This window comes from Oncorhynchus mykiss, chromosome 25, assembly GCF_057628025.1.
Source record: "Oncorhynchus mykiss isolate SJ-2025 chromosome 25, ASM5762802v1, whole genome shotgun sequence".
Classification (NCBI taxonomy): Eukaryota; Metazoa; Chordata; class Actinopteri; order Salmoniformes; family Salmonidae; genus Oncorhynchus; species Oncorhynchus mykiss.
This window is the reverse complement of record NC_143046.1, coordinates 48,980,249-48,997,500: the sequence shown is the minus strand read 5'-3', so window position 1 is coordinate 48,997,500 and position 17,252 is coordinate 48,980,249. Positions and strand designations below refer to the sequence as shown.

The 17,252-nt window shown below is 44.6% G+C and overlaps 1 pseudogene; it reads left to right on the top strand.

The window, feature by feature from the left end:
• Positions 1-2,282: 2,282 nt before the first annotated feature.
• LOC149972021 (uncharacterized) lies at positions 2,283-9,274 on the top strand (annotated as a pseudogene).
• Positions 9,275-17,252: the final 7,978 nt, after the last annotated feature.

Here is a 17,252-nt window from a genome sequence, read left to right as displayed (position 1 = left end):
CATTTCCTTCCGGGTCTCCTCCCCCACCCAAAAGTAGATGAATAAAACATAACCTTATTAATGGACTAATCCAATTCATTATTGATGTGTTTTTGTTTACCATACCGGGAGTATCTTCTGAATAAATTCCCATTAAAGGAAATTAAGATCAAATTTTTAGCAGTATGCTTGTTTACAGATATGCCCAGACAATTGGGGGCAAATGGGGGAAAATAAGAAAGCCAGACATGGATCACTTCATCAACTGAGTAATGAAGTCATCCACAGTAGCCCTACTTTTAAATATATAAAACAGTCTTGCCAGAAACCAGCTATTTGTTTTAAGTTAAATCTAGCACATTATTTTGATATTGTAACTCAGTTGGATCTGCCTGATAACAGATGTAATGTCCTAATATTCTCATTTATATTGTAATACTATGTCAAGCCAAAGAAAAAACTACACTAAATCAATACCATGAGACAGCTTCTAAACAATTACATGCCAGGTACACAAAACCTGATAGTTTCTTCCAGCATGTGGCTTTTTTATGTACTCACCCAGTGAGTGAGTACATAAAAAGGCATTGGACACTCCATCCTCTTCTTTCTGAGCCCAGTGACAGTTAATACAATGAGATTTGTGAGGCCCCTCGCAACCAACAGGCAGAGGGAGAAGAGGCCATCTGGATCAAAGTCATTTGAAAGTCTCCAGTATGCCATGTGCTGTCAAGATGAGGGATGTTATCCTGATTTGTTTTGAAAAGGATACATAAATCTATCGGAAACAACGCAGGAGTGGAAAGACTATTCAATGACTTGACACACCTACACATTCAAGGGTTTTTCTTTATTCTTACTATTTTCTACATTGTAGAATAAAAGTGAAGACATCAAAACTATGAAATAACCAAAAAAGTGTTAAAACAATCAAATTATATTTTAGATTCTTCAAAGTAGCCACTCTTTGCCTTGATGACAGCTTTGCACACGCTTGGCATTCTCTCAACCAGCTTCACCTAGAATGCTTTTCCAACAGTCTTGAAGGAGTTCCTATCAGGTATGAACGTAAGACCCAGATGCAGACAACGTCGAATTAACAATGGTTTAATAATAATCCAACCGAGGCAGGCAATAGACGGGTCAAGGCAGGCAGGGGTCAGTAAACCAGAGGTGGGGCAACGGTACTGGACGGCAGGCAAGTTCAGGGTAGGCAGAGTGGTCAGGCAGCCGGGCTCAGAGTCAGGACAGGCAACGGTCAAAACCTGGAGGGCGAGAAAAAGCGAGACTGGGAAAAGCAGGAGCTGAGACACAGAAACGCTGGTTGACTTGACAAACAAGACGAACTGGCAACAGACAAACGGAGAACACATGTATAAATACACAGGGGATAATGGGGAAGATGGGTGACACCTGAAGGGGGGTGGAGACAATCACAAAGACAGGTGAAACAGATCAGGGTGTGACAGTACCCCCCCTAGGGGCGCCTGGGCACATAATTGGTTGACCGGGGTGCCGGCGGTGGAAGTCGGCGATGAGGGCTGGGTCCAGGATGTCTCTAGCGGGGACCCAACACTTCTTGTCTGGGCCATAACCCTCCCAGTCGACCAGGTACTGGAAACCCTTGCCCTGTGGTCGATCACTCAGGAGGCTTCTCACTGTGTACGCCGGATAGCCATCGATGACACGGGGAGGAGGGGTGGGCCTGGAAACAGAAGACAAAGGGCTGTGAGACACTGGCTTAATCCTAGACACATTGAAAGTAGGGTGAAAACAGAGGGTACGGGGTAACAAAAGACAAACAGCAGTGGGGCTAATGACTCTAGTGATAGGGAATGGGCCAATGAAATGGGGGGAAAGTTTACGGGATTCCACCCAGAGGGGCAGGTCCCGGGTGGAGAGCCATACCCTCTGCCCGAGCCGATAGCATGGAGCAGGGGTTCGGTGGCGATCCGCTTGTCACCTATACCTTGTCTTCAACAGAGGGGCCCGGGCTCTCTTCCAGGTATGGCGACAGCGGTGGATGAACATCTGGGCAGCGGGGTTGCTGACTTCATTCTCTTGCTCGGGGAAGAGTGGAGGCTGATATCCCAAGGAACACTCGAAGGGCAAGAGACCAGTGGCAGAGGAAGGGAAGGGTGTTGCGAGCGTACTCAACCCATACCAGTTGCTGACTCCAGGTGGTAGGGTTGGCAGAGACTAGGCAGCGAAGAGTAGTCTCTAAGTCCTGGTTGGCTCGCTCCAACTGGCCGTTGGACTGGGGGTGGAATCCAGAGGACAGGGTGGCCGACGACCCAATGAGCATGCAGAATGACTTCCAGTACTGGGATGAGAACTGCGGACCCCGGTCGGTGACCACGTCCATTGGGAGTCCGTGGATCCGGAAGACGTGCTTTGGAAAACGGTCGACCACAGTCAGGATGGCAGTGTTGCCCTAAACATCAAGAACCATAGTAGGCCAACAAAAGCATTGTCACATGAAGCCAAGGGTCAGACGAGAGCCCGGTTGACAGGCAAGCCTGGGGGAATGGGCCCACTCCAGGACCGCTGAGTGGACAGTGTCAGGCACAAACACCCTGTTATCTGGGCCCCCCAGGATTGGGTTGCTTCTCCCGGACCTGTTTCCCTATACCCCAGCTTAGGCATTCGGCTTGACTCTGAAGCAAGCTCCCAGAAAATTGGAACGGAAATGGCTCTACACCAAACTGGAAGTCTTCCGACTAGCTTGGAAAGACAGTACCGTGCAGTATCGAAGAGCCCTCACTGCTGCTCGATCATCCTATTATTTCAACTTAATTGAGGAAAATAAGAAAAATCATAAATGTATTTTTGATACTGTCACAAAGCTAACTAAAAAGCAGCATTCCCCAAGAGAGGATGGATTTCACTTCAGCACTGATAAATTCAAGAACTTATCATGATCATTAGAAAACAAATTATGGACTCCTCTTTAAATCTGCGTATTCCTCCAAAGCTCAGTTGTCCTGAGTCTGCACAACTCTGCCAGGAACTAGGATCAAGGGAGACAGTCACGTTTTTAAATACTATAGCTCTTGAAAACAATTATGAAAAGAATCATGGCCTCTAAACCTTCAAGCGGCATACTGGACCCTATTCCAACTAAACTTCTGAAAGAGCTACTTCCTGTGCTTGGCCCTACTATGTTGAACATAATAAATGGCTCTCTATCCACCGGATGTGTACCAAACTCACTAAAAGTGGCAGTAATAAAGCCTCTCTTTAAAAAGCCAAACCTTGACCCAGAAAATATAAAAAACTATCGGTCTATATCGAATCTCCCATTCCTCTCAAAAATGTTAGAAAAAGCTTTTGCGCAGCAACTCACCGCCTTCCTGAAGACAAACAATGTATACAAAACTTTTCAGTCTGGTTTTAGACCCCATCATAGCACTGAGACTGCACTTGTGAAGGTGGTAAATTACCTTTTAATGGCGTCAGACCGAGGCTCTGCATCTGTCCTCGTGCTCCTAGACCTGCTTTCGATCACCACATTCTTTTGGAGAGATTGGAAACCCAGATTGGTCTACACGGACAAGTTCTGGCCTGGTTTAGATCTTATCTGTCGGAAAGATATCAGTTTGTCTCTGTGGATAGTTTTTCCTCTGACAAATCAACTGTAAATTTCAGTGTTCCTCAAGGTTCCGTTTAAGGACCACTATTGTTTTCACTATATATTTTACCTCTTGGTGATGTCTCTCGGAAACATAATGTTAACTTTCACTGCTATGCGGATGACACACAGCTGTGCATTTCGATGAAACATGGTGAAGCCCCAAAATTGCCCTTGCTGGAAGCCTGTGTTTCAGACATAAGGATGGCTGCAAATGTTCTACTTTTAAACTCAGACAAAACAGAGATGGTTGTTCTAGGTCCCAAGAAACAAAGAGATCTTTTGTTGAAATTGACAATTAATCTTGATGTTTGTACAATCATCTCAAATAAAACTGTGAAGGACCACGGCGTTACTCTGGACCCTGATCTCTCTTTTGATGAACATATCAAGACTGTTTCAAGGACAGCTTTTTTCCATCTACGTAATATTGCAAAAATCAGAACCTTTCTGCCTGAATCCATGCTTTTGTCACTTCTAGGTTAGACTACTGCAATGTTCTACTTTCCGGTTACCCGGATAAAGCACTAAATCAACTTCAGTTAGTGCTAAACACGGCTACTAGAATCTTGACTAGAACTGAAAAATATTAAAATTTTACTCCAGTGCTAGCCGCTCTACACTGGCTTCCTATTCACTTCTTATGGTATAGGGGACGGTTGCGTCCCACTTGGGCAAAAAACAGGGAAAATGCATCATGGCAAATAAAAAAAATGATATAAAAATCAAACTTTCATTAAATCACACATGTAAGATACTCAATTAAAGCTACACTCGATGTGAATCCAGCCAACATGTTAGATTTTTAAAAGGCTTTTCGGCAAAAGCATAAGAAGCGATTATCTGATGATAGCACAATAGTAAACAAAGAGGATAGCATATTTCAACCTTGCAGGCGCTACACAAAACACAGAAATAAAATATAAATTATGCATTACCTTTGACAAGCTTCTTTTGTTGGCACTCCAATATGTCCCATAAACATCACAATTGGTCCTTTTATTAGATTAATTCCATCCATATATATCAAAATGTCAATTTATAAAGCGCGTTTGATCCAGAAAAAAACAGCTTCCAAAAAACGCAATGTCACTACAAAATATTTCAAAAGTTGCCTATGAACTTCGCCAAGATATTTCAAAAGGCTTGCTCCTTATTCATTCATTATTTTACCAGGTAAATTGCCTGAGAACACATTCTCATTTGCAGCAACGACCTGGGGAATAGTTAAAGGGGAGAGGAGGGGGATGAATGAGACAATTGTAAACTGGGGATTATTAGGTGACCGTGATAGTTTTTTGAGAGTCAGATTGGGAATTTAACACCCCTACTCTTACGATAATGACCTCAGAGAGTCAGGACACCCGTTTAACGTCCCATCCGAAAGACGGCACCCTACACAGGGCAGTGTTGGGATATTTATTTTAGAACAGAGGAAAGAGTGCCTCCTACTGGCCCTCCAACACCACTTCCAGCAGCATCTGGTCTCCCATCCAGGAACTGACCAGTATGTTCTTGGGGGGAGTGGGAGAAGACGAGGATGTCATGAATGTAGACTAAGATGAACCGGTTCAGTATTTCGTGGAGAACATCATTCACCAGAGCCTGGAACACAGCAGGGTGAGGCCAAAGGGCATGACCTTATATTCTTAGTGGCCTCTGGCCATTTTGAAGGCGGTCTTCCATTCATCCCCCTCTTGTATCTGCACCAGGTAGTAGTCGTTTTGAAGATCCAACTTGGGGAAAACAGTTGGCCCCTGGAGCCGCTCGAAGGCCGAGGAAATGATTATTAGCGGATAACGTTTCTTCACAGTAATGTAATTGAGTACCCGGTAGTCAATGCAGAGGTGCAGGGTCTTGTCCTTTTTCACCATGAAGAAGAAACATGCGCCAGTGGGAGAGTAAGAGGGACGGATGACAGATGGTTTCCCCACAGCAGAATAACATAAAAAGGGGTGTGAGTAAGGGAAGCAGAAAAGTGCTCCATATGGCCCACCAGAGTACCATATGAGCCTGGTCTTTTACTCGGGAAGAGGACACAAACTGACCAAACGTCCCACAATATAGACAGCTCCTTATGTTGAGCCTGTGTTGCCGTGCCGCTGGCGACAGCCCAGCTCTGCCTCGTTGCATAGGCTCAGGAAACAGTGACTAGGGGGTCTTCGGTGACTCTCGAGGAAGGTCGGGAAACCTCGGGTGCTCTCGGCAATGGGACCATCGGGGACTTCCGGGATGACTCGGAGGCGAGGTGGAATCCCTGGACGTGCGGGCAAAATTGAATTTCCTCTCCATCCGTTTTTCCGCAATCGCCCATTTACGCGGATGGTCAAAGTGATGAGGGAGTTAAGATCCGTGGATAACAGCAAGCTCGTCCGTAACCTCCTCCGAGACACCGTGCAGGAACATGTCAAACAGTATTTCCTGGTTCCACGCAATCTCCGCAGCCAACGTGTGGAAATCCACCGCATAGTCACCCACTCTGCAGGCATACTGCCGGAGCTGGATTAGCTTCCGGGCAGCTTCTCTCGCGGAGAACAGGCATCAAAAACCTTCCTCACCTCTCCCACCAACCCTTCCGGCTGTTGTTCGCATACGGTGGTAGCCCAGGTGAGAGCCCTCCCAGACATCAGTGATGAGGTAGGCTATCTTGGAGCGTTACGAGGGGAAGGAGGAGGGCTGAAGCTCAAAAATGAGGGCACACTGAGCTAAAAATGCCTGACAGGTGCTTGGCTATCCATTAACCTCTAGCGTTGAGCAATCCCGTATCCGGGAGCGTAATCAAAGCCTCAAGCTCATTACCATAACGCAACGTTTCCTATTCATGAAAATCGCAAATGAAATGAAATAAATATATTGAAACACAAGCTTAGCCTTTTGTTAACAACACTGTCATCTCAGATTTTCAAAATATGCTTTAACAAAAGCTACACAAGCATTTGTGTAAGAGTATTGATAGCCTAGCATAGCATTAAGCCTAGCATTCAGCAGGCAACATTTTCACAAAAACAAGAAAAGCATTCAAATAAAACAATTTACCTTTGAAGAACTTCGGATGTTTTCAATGACGAGACTCTCAGTTAGATAACAAATGTTCATTTTTTCCAAAAAGATTATTTGTGTAAGAGAAATAGCTCCGTTTTGTTCATCACGTTTGGCCAAGAAAAAAAAATGAAAATGCAGTCACTTACAACGCCAAACTTTTTTCCAAATTAGCTCCATAATATCGACAGAAACATGGCAAACGTTGTTTAGAATCAATTCTCAAGGTGTTTTCCACAATTCTATTCGATGAAAAATCATTCCTGGCAGTCGGTTTGTCATCAGAGGCAAACGGAAAAATACTGCAGCTGGAGATATAATTGCGCAATAATTGCGACGGAGGACACCAAGCGACCACCTGGTAAATGTAGTCTCTTATGGTCAATCTTCCAATGATATGCCTACATATTCGTCACAATGCTGCAGACACCTTGGGGAAAACGTGGAAAAGGTAAGCTGACTCCTAGCTCCTCCACAGCCATATAAGGAGTCATTGCCATGAGGCGGTTTCAAAAAATGCGGCACTTCCTGATTGTATTTTTATCTGGGTTTTTCCTGTAACATCAGTTCTGTGGCACTCACAGACAATATCTTTGCAGTTTTGGAAACGTCAGTGTTTTCTTTCCAAAGCTGTCAATTATATGCATAGTCGAGCATCTTTTCGTGACAAAATATCTTGTTTAAAACGGGAACATTTTTCATCCAAAAATTAAAAGAGCGCCCCCTATATCGAAGAAGTTAAAGCGTTCCGGGGGAGTTAAATGGGAATCCTGGGAAGGTGGAGTGGCCCGGTGGGGCAGCGCTGCTAACCGCCGAGTTACTGAGGGGCGGTGGGGTTTCCACCGTGGCAGGCTACCCCTCCAGACAACCCGCGGAATTGCTCCAGCAGCATGTCCCATGCCTAGTCATGGCGCTCAGCCAACGACCCCCTCCATATGACCATGAAGCAATACCTAGTGCCTACCAATGGAGCCTCCTTGGAAGGAGATGGAGTTGTGCAACTGGCCCACAAAGACAGGTGAAACAGATCAAGGTGTGACAGTTCCAACATATGCTGAGCACTTGTTGGCTACTTTTCCTTCACTGTGCTGTCCAACTCATCCCAAACCATCTCAATTGGCTTGAGGTCTGTTGATTGTGCAGGCCAGGTCATCTGATGGAGCACTCCATCACTCTCCTTCTTGGTCAAACAGGCACTGCCTTACACTGCCTGGTGGTATGTTGGGTCATTGTCCTGTTGAAAAACAAATGACAGTCCCACTAAGCGCAAACCAGATGGGAAGGCGTATCGCTGCAGAATGCTGTGGTAGCCATGCTGGTTAAGTGTGCTTTGAATTCTAAATAAATCACAGACAGTGTCACCAGCAAAGCACCCCCACACCATCACACCTCCTTCTCCATGCATCACGGAGGGAACCACACAATGCAGAGATTATCCGGTCACCTACTTGGAGTCTCACAAGACATGGCGGTTGGAACCAAAATTCTCACATTTGGGCTCATCAGACCAAAGGCCAGATTTCCACTGGTCTAATGTCCATTGCTCGTGTTTCTTGTCCCAAGCAAGTCTCTTCTTATTATTGGTGTCCTTTAGTAGTGGTTTCTTTGCAGCAATAAGGCTATCTTCTGTATACCACCCCTACCTTGTCAAAATTGGCTCAAACGCATTAAGGATCTGCCCCTTTTTTTCCAATTTTCTCCTGAAATGACATACTCAAATCTAACTGCATTTAGCTCAGTCTCTGAAGCAAGGATATGCATATTCTTGGTACCATTTGAAAGGAAACGCTTTGAACTTTGTGTAAATGAAAAAAGAATGTAGGTGAATATAACACAATAAATCTGGTAAAAGATAATACAAAGAAAAAAACAATTTGTCACGCCCTGACCTTAGAGATCCTTTATATGTCTCTATTTTGGTTTGGTCAGGGCGTGAGTTGGGGTGGGCATTCTATGTTTTGTGTTCTATTTCTGTGTGTTTGGCCGGGTGTGGTTCTCAATCAGAGGCAGGTGCAGTCTGCATCAGACAGGACTGTTTAGGTTTTGTTCGTTCTCTTTTTTGTTATTCAGTGTTCAGTTCTATTAATAACTCATGAACACTTTCCACGCTGCACTTTGGTCCACTTCTTCATGCAACAATGACCGTAACAGAACTACCCACCACCAAAGGACCAAGCAGCGTGGAAGAGAGGACTGGACATGGGAGGACATTCTGGAGGGCAAGGGATCCTACACATGGAAGGAGATCCTGGCTGGAAGGGATCTCCTCCCATGGGAACAGGTGGAGGCAGCCAGGAGAGCGGAGGCAGCAGTAGAAGGGAACCAGCGGTATGAGGGAACGCGGCTGGCAAGGAAGCCCGAGAGGCAGCCCCCCCAAAAAATTCCCACATTTGCCGGGTGGAAGCTGGCATCCAGCCAGAACGGTTGGGGCCAGCTCTGCGCTCCAGACCGCCAATGCGTCTCCACGGCCCAGTGTGTCCGGTGCCTCGGCCAAGGATGAGGCCACCTTTATGTCTCCCCAGCCTGGTGAGTCCTGTGCCTGTTCACAGACCCAGGTCTCCTGTGTGTCTTCCCAGCCACTGTGAGGGTCCCCACGTCCCGCACCAGATCCGCCACCGCGGATAGATGTCCACCCAGACCCTCCCCTATAGATTTAGGTTTTGCGGCCGGAGTCCGCACCTTTGGGGGGGGGGGGGGGGGGGGTACTGTCACGCCCTGACCTTAGATAATTTTTATGTCTCTATTTTGGTTTGGTCAGGGCGTGAGTTGGGGTGGGCATTCTATGTTTTGTGTTCTCTATTTCTGTGTGTTTGGCCGGGTGTGGTCCTCAATCGGAGGCAGCTGTCTATCATTGTCTCTGATTGAGAACCATACTTAGGTAGCCTTTTCCCACCTGTGTTTTGTGGGTAGTTGTTTTCTGCTTTTGTGTCTGCCCCAGACAGAACTGTTTCATTCGTTCTCTTTGTTGTTTTTGTTATTCAGTGTTCACTTCTATTAATAAATCATGAACACTTACCACACTGCACCTTGGTCCTCTTCTATAAACAGCCGTTACACCATTCTTTTGTATTTGTTTTGTACCATCATATTTGACATGCAAGAGAAAGGCCATAATGTATTATTCCAGCCCAGGTGCATTCGATATTTTGGCCACTAGATGGGAGGAGTTTATGTGCAAAGTTTTAGACTGATCCAATGAACCATTGCATATGTTAATTTTTGTTTTTTAATAACTTTTTATGTTCAAAATTGTGCACTATCCTCAAACTATAGCATGGTATTCTTTCACTGTAATAGGTACTGTAAATTGGACAGTGCTGTTAGATTAACAAGATTTTAAATTTTCTGCCAATATCAGATATTTCTATGTCCTGGGAAATTTTCTTGTTACTTACAAACTCATGCTAATTGCATTAGCCTATGTTAGCTCAACCGGGCCCTGGAAGGGATACCAATCCTGAAGTTTTAAGGAAAGAAATTCCACAAATGTACTCCTAAAACTTCTCTGGGATAGGCGGGACAGTCGGGTTCCACTTGGCCAATAGCCAGGGAAAATGCAAAGCACCAAATTCAAATAAAATACTATAAAAATCAAACATGTAAGATACCAAATTAAAGCTACACTCGTTGTGAATCCAGGCAACATGTCAGATTTCAAAAAGGCTTTTTGGCAAAAGCATAAGATGCTATTATCTGATGATAGCACAACAGTAAACAAAGAGAGTAGCAAATGTCATCCCTGCAGGCACCACACAAAACGCAGAAATAAAATATAAATCATGCCTTACCTTTTGACGACCTTTTACCTTTTTGTTGGCACTCCAATATGTCCCATAAACATCACAAATGGTCCTTTTGTTCGATTAATTCCGTCTATATATATCCAAAATGTCAATTTATTTGGCTCGTTTGATCCAGAAAAACATAGCTTCCAATTTGCTACAACATGTTGACATGAGTACCCTGATATCGGGGAATTTGTGCCATTCTGAAAAAAATGTTAGTTTTTCACTACAAAATATCTCAAAAGTTACCTGTAAACATTTCAAACTACTTTTGTAATACAACTTAGGTATTTTTAAACGTTAATAATCGATCAAATTGTAGACGGGACAATCTGTGTTCAATACAGGAAGACAAACTCACGCTACTTTTCTAGTCATGCGCCTTCTCAAAAAGTACACTTCAAATGACACACATTCAAAATGGCCGTACTTCTTCATTACACAAAGGAATAATCTCAACCAATTTATAAAGACTGGTGACATACAGTGGAAGCGGTAGGAACTGCAAACAAGTCCCTTAGAAATCTAGTTTCCCAATGAAAACATATCTGAATGCTTTGTCCTCTGGGTTTTGCATGCTACGTAAGTTATATTATACTCACAGACATGATTCAAACCGTTTTAGAAACGTCAGAGTGTTTTCTATCCAAATGTACTAATAATATGCATACCTTATATTCTGGGGATGAGCAGCAGGAAGTTGAATTTGGGCACGCTATTTATCCAAAAGTGAAAACGCTGCCCCCTATCCCAAATAAGTTTTAACAAGGCACACCTGCTAAATGAAAAACATTCCAGGTGATTGCCTCATGAAGCTGGTAGAAAGAATGACAAGATTAGGCAAAGGGGGATATCCAAATATATTTTGATTTGTTTAACACTTTTTTGGTTACTACATAGTTTTGCTGTCTATTATTCTACATTGTAGAAAATAAAAACACCTTGAATGAGTAGGTGTGTCCAAACTTTTAACTGGTACTGTATATTCAGGGCATACGGAAAGTATTCAGACCAACTGACTTCATCCACATTTAGTTACATTAAAGCATCATTCTAAAATTGGCAAAATTGTTTTTTCCCTCGTCAATCTACACACAATACCCCATAATGACAAAACAAAAACAGATTTTTAGATATTGTTAAAAATAAAGGAAATATCACAATCCCGTAAGTATTCAGACCCTATATGCAATACTTTGTTGAATCACCTTTGGCAGCGATTACAGCCTTGGGTCGTCTTGGGCATGATGCTACATACTTGGCACACCTAGTACTGTAAATTTGGGTAGTTTCTCCCATTATTCTCTACAGATCCTCTCAATCTCTGTCAGGTTCGATGGGGAGCTTCCATGCAAAGCTTATTTCAGGTCTCTCCAGAGATGTTCGATCGAGTTCTGAGACTTGAAGCCACTCCTGCATTGTCTTGGCTGTGTGCTTAGGGTCGCTGTGCTGTTGGAATGTGAACTTTTGCCCCAGTCTGAGGTCCTGAGCGCTGTGGAGCAGGTTTTCATCAAATATCTCTCTGTACTTTGCTCCGCCCATAAGTCCCTCAACCCTGACTACTCTCCCAGTCTCTGTTGCTGAAAACATCCCCACAGCATGATGCTACCACCACCGTTCTTCACCGTAGGGATGGTGCCAGGTTTCAGGCCAAAGAGTTCTCTTGGTTTCATCAGACCAGAGGATCTTGTTTTTCATGGTCCGAGAGTCCTTTACTTGCCTTTTGGTAAACACCAAGCGGGTTGTCCTATGCCTTTTACTGAAGAGTGGCTTCCATCTGGACACTCTACTATAAAGTCCTGATTGGTGGAGTGCTGCAGAGATGGTTGTCCTTGTTTTCCCATCTCCACAGAGGAACTCTGGAATTCTGTCAGAGTGATCTACAGATTCTTGGTCACCTCCCTGACCAAGGCCTTTCTCCCTCGATTGCCCCCCCCCCATCAAAGGTGCAGACTCTGGCCGCAAAACCTGAACCTATAGGGGAGGGTCTGGGTGGGAATCTATCCGCGGTGGTGACTCTGGTGCGGGACGTAGACACCGCTCCACCTCTGGCTCACCCCACTTTGGTACCGCCTCTGGTGCGGGGACCCTCGCTGCGGGCCCCAGACTGGGTACCCTTGCTGGAGGCACCGGACTGGCCCGTGAAGCAGGCACCAGACTGGGGAGACCTACTGGAGGCCTGATCCGTGGGGGGCCTGGACTGGGGACCCTCGTTGCGGGCCCCGGACTGGGCATCCTTGCTGGAGGCCCCGGACTGGCCCGTGGAGCAGGCACCAGACTCACCAGGCTGGGGAGACCTGGTCCGTGGAGGAGGAACGGGATGAACGAGACCTACTGGAGACCTGGTCCTTGTAGGAGGCACAGGATGAACCGGGCTGTGGGGGAGCACTGGAACTCTGGTGCGTAGCCTTGGCACCACTCTTCCAGGCTGAATGCTCACTCTAGCCCGGCACCTCCAGAGTGCAGGCACAGGCCGAACCGGGCTGTGGGGGAGCACTGGAGCCCTGGTGCTTAGCACTTGCACCTCTCCTTTTGGCTGCATGCCCACTTTGGCCCGAACGTGCGGGGAGCTGGAACAGGCCACACTGGGTTCTCCTGGTGAACTGGGGATACCGTGCGTAGTGCTGGCACAGGATAACCTGGGCCGAAGAGACGCACCGGAACCCAGGAGCGCTGAGCCCGCACAATTCCTCCTGGCTGAATGCTAACTCTAGCACGGCAACTGCGGGGAGCTTGCAGAGAGCGCACTGGAGACACACGGCGCAGAGCCGCATAACCTGGTGCCTGACTAGTCACTCTCTCTCACGGTAAGCACGGAGAGTTGGCTCAGGTCTATAACCTGACTCCGCCAATCTCCCCGTGTGCCTCCCAAATGTTTTGGGGGGAGCTGCCTCGTGCCTGCTTCGCTGACTTGCCTCCTCATATCGCCGCTGTTCCGCCTTTGCTGCCTCCAGCTCCTCCTCGGGACGGCGATATTCCCCAGCCTGCCTCCAAGGTCCCTTACCGTCCAGGATTTCCTGTCCATGAGTCCCCCTTACCACGCTGCTTGGTCCCTTGTTGGTGGGTAGTTCTGTCACGGCCGTCGTAAGAAGTGGACCAAGGTGCAGCCTGGTGAGCGTACATTTTTCTTCTATTTAAATGTCGCCAACAAAACAATACAAAACGACCGTGAAGCTAACAGGGCTAAGTGCCACAAACAAAGTTAACTTCCCACAAATAACAAAGGGAAAAAGGCTACCTAAGTATGATTCCCAATCAGAGACAACGAATGACAGTTGTCCCTGATTGAGAACCATACCTGGCCAAAACAAAGAAATACAAAAACATAGAACATAAAATGCCCGCCCAAATCACACCCTGACCAAACCAAAATAGAGACAAAAAAACGCTTTCTACGGTCAGGGTGTGACATAATGAGGATTTTTAAAAATGTAATCCCCTATTTTAGAATAAAGCTGTGATGTAACAAAACGGAAAAAGGGGTCTGCATACTTTCTGAATGTATGTACCTTCTCTTTCTGTCTACATTTCTCACACTCTGGTCTCAGTTGATTGGAAGAAAATCTCAGATCAAGTATGGCGCCAATACAGCATGTTAACCTTAAATTAATTGAAACAAACCAATGTGGTCATATAGTCAAGAGGCTTTATTTGCATTGCTTCAACCGATTATTACCTGCCCACACTCACAAAACGCTCAGCAATATGTCTACGTTGAATTTTGTTTTTTATTCAGGCCGCTTAACAGATTGGAGATTATAAAAGCACAAACACTCTACTGAAATGCCAAACATTGACTTACGAAGACCTCACTTTTTGATACCAGCCCACACCTCTGATTATATGCAGTTTGTGGTGTCAAAACAATATTGTCCATTAACTTAAATCTACATATTTGGACAAAAGGAATGCAGGAAAGTCATGAATCAGTAGTCTCTTATGACTATGAAACGTTAAAATGTCAGGAGGCTATGGGATAATTCTACTGGTGAGCTGGTTACTGCATTACAGATTTCTGGGACAAATCATGATTTTGCACCTGCCATCTTTTACATTTTACAAGGAGGGGAGTGGGTCAAATATTTTTTAATCTGAGAGATTTAACATCAATTACATCTGGAATTCAAGCAAACCCTCAATATGAATGTCTTTGCAGTCTTTTGAATGTACAGTGGGGCAAAAAAGTATTTTCAGCCACCAATTGTGCAAGTTCTCCCACTTAAAAAGATGAGGCCTGTAATTTTCATCATAGGTACACTTCAACTATGACAGGCAAAAGGAGAAAAAAAATCCAGAAAATCACATTGTATGATTTTGTATGAATTTATTTGCAAATTATGGTGGAAAATAAGTATTCCGTCAACTGTACAGACAACAGACTGAGACAAAGCTGCAAGCGCTTATTGGGTATTATGACCAAGCCATATTATGGCGTGAGTAGGCAATACAGTTGAAGTCGGAAGTTTACATACACTTAGGTTTCAACCACTCCACAAATTGCTTGTCAACAAACTATAGTTTTGGCAAGTCGGTTAGGACATCTACTTTGTGCACGACACAAGTAATTTTTCCAACAATTGTTTCACTTTTATTATTTCATTCTCACTGTATCACAATTCCAGTGGGTTAGATGTTAACATACACTAAGTTGACTGTGCTTTAAACAGCTTGGAAAATTCCAGAAAATGATGTCATGGCTTTAGCCTATCAGAAGCTTCTAATTGACCTCATTTGAGTCAATTGGAGGTGTACCTGTGGATGTATTTCAAGGCCTACCTTCAAACTCAGTGCCTCTTAGCTAAACAGCATTGGAAAATCCAAAGAAATCAGCCAAAACCTCTTGTAGACCTCCACAAGTCTGGTTCATCCTTGGGAGCAATTTCCAAACACCTGCAAGTACAACGTTCATCTGTACAAACAATAGTATGCGAGTATAAACACCATGGCCGTCATACCGCTCAGGAAGGAGACGCGTTCTGTCTCCAAGAGATGAACGAACTTTGGTGCGAAAAGTGCAAATCAATCCCAGAACTACAGCAAAGGACCTTGTGAAGATGCTGGAGGAAACAGGTACAAAAGTATCTATATCCACAGAAAAACTTGTTCTATATTGACATAACCTGAAAGGCCGCACGGCAAGGAAGAAGCCACTGCTCCAATACCGCCATAAAAAAAGCCAGACTACGGTTTGCAACTGCACATAGGGACAAAAATCTGACATTTGGTGAAATGTCCTCTAGTCTGATGAAACAAAAATAGTTTGGCCATAATGACCATCATTATGTTTGGAGGAAAAAGGAGGATGCTTGCAAGCTGAAGAACACCATCCCAACCGTGAAGCTCGGTGGTGTCAGCATCATGTTGTGGGGGTGCTTTGCTGCAGGAGGAACTGGTGCACTTCGCAAACTAAATGGCATCATGAGGGGGGAAAATGATGTGGATATGTTGAAGCAACATCCCAAGACATCAGTCAGGAAGTTAAAGCTCGGTCACAAATGGGTCTTCCAAACGGACAATGACCCCAAGCATACTTCTAAAGTTGTGGCAAAATGGCTTAAAAACAACAAAGTCAAGGTATTGTAGTGGCCATCACAAAGCCCTGACCTCGATCCCATAGAAAATGTGTGTGCAGAACTGACAAAGCATGTGCGAGCAAGGAGGCCTACAAACCTGACTCAGTTACACCAACTCTGTCAGGAGGAATGGGTCCAAATTCACCCACCTTATTGTGAGAAGCTTGTGGAAGGCTACCCAAAACGTTTGACCCAAGTTATACAATTTAAAGGCAATGCTACCAAATACTAATTAAGTGTGTACACTTCTGACCCACTGGGAATGTGACGAAAGCAATAAAAGCTGAAAAAAATCAACATCTTTATTATTCTGACATTTCACATTCTTTTTTTCATTCTATTTTTTACTTGGATTAAATGTCAGGAATTGTGAAAAACTGAGTTTAAATGTATTTGGCTAAGGTGTATGTAAACTTCTGACTTCAACTGTATCTGTGAAACTGAATGACTTTCCACCATGAATTGTTTCATCAAGTGCAACCTTCATTATACCAACCGCAATAAAAACCCATCGCCACAGTAATCACACATGTAAATTAGGTGTCACTCCTTTGTCATTAGACCCTTGTTCGCCGCTCTCTTCTTGAACAACCCATCCAAGGTCTACCAAATGAGAAATGTGCTTCATTTGTCATTGAGGCGTTGCACAGTTCAGCTAATTAATATATGAATGTAAAATAACCAAATTAACTGTACTTATCCATATTAATCAAAACAGATGAAGGTGAACGGCGTATGGCAAGGGGGATGTGTGAGTTGGGCAACCTCCCAACACCACACTAATGAATACAGATGAGGCCTCGTTAAGCATTGGTGAAGAAGGCGGGCGAGGAACAGAGAAATAATGAAGTTGGTAGAAAACAAGAAGTGAAACTAATAATTTCAGCATGCAAAACTGGAATTGCAGGGTGAAGGCAATGGCAAGGATTCTTAATAAGTGTCTTTCTTGGGTGAGCTTCCCAAAAACATTACGATTGTGAATATTACTAAGATAATCTGAAATCCATTGGTAGGCAATGGATGAACGCTAAACATGATCCCAGTAGTTGAGGGTAATCCCAGGACACTTAGAGCAAACCTAGCCTGCATTTTCAAATATTATGGTGGCAGCATCATATTATGGGTATTATTGTCATCGGCAGGGTCTGGGGATTTTCTCCGGATTAAAATATATATGAAAGGAGCAAAGTCCAGGTAACATTTTGTTTTGAAAACCTGTCTTCTGAATACCTAACCCTGGCATAT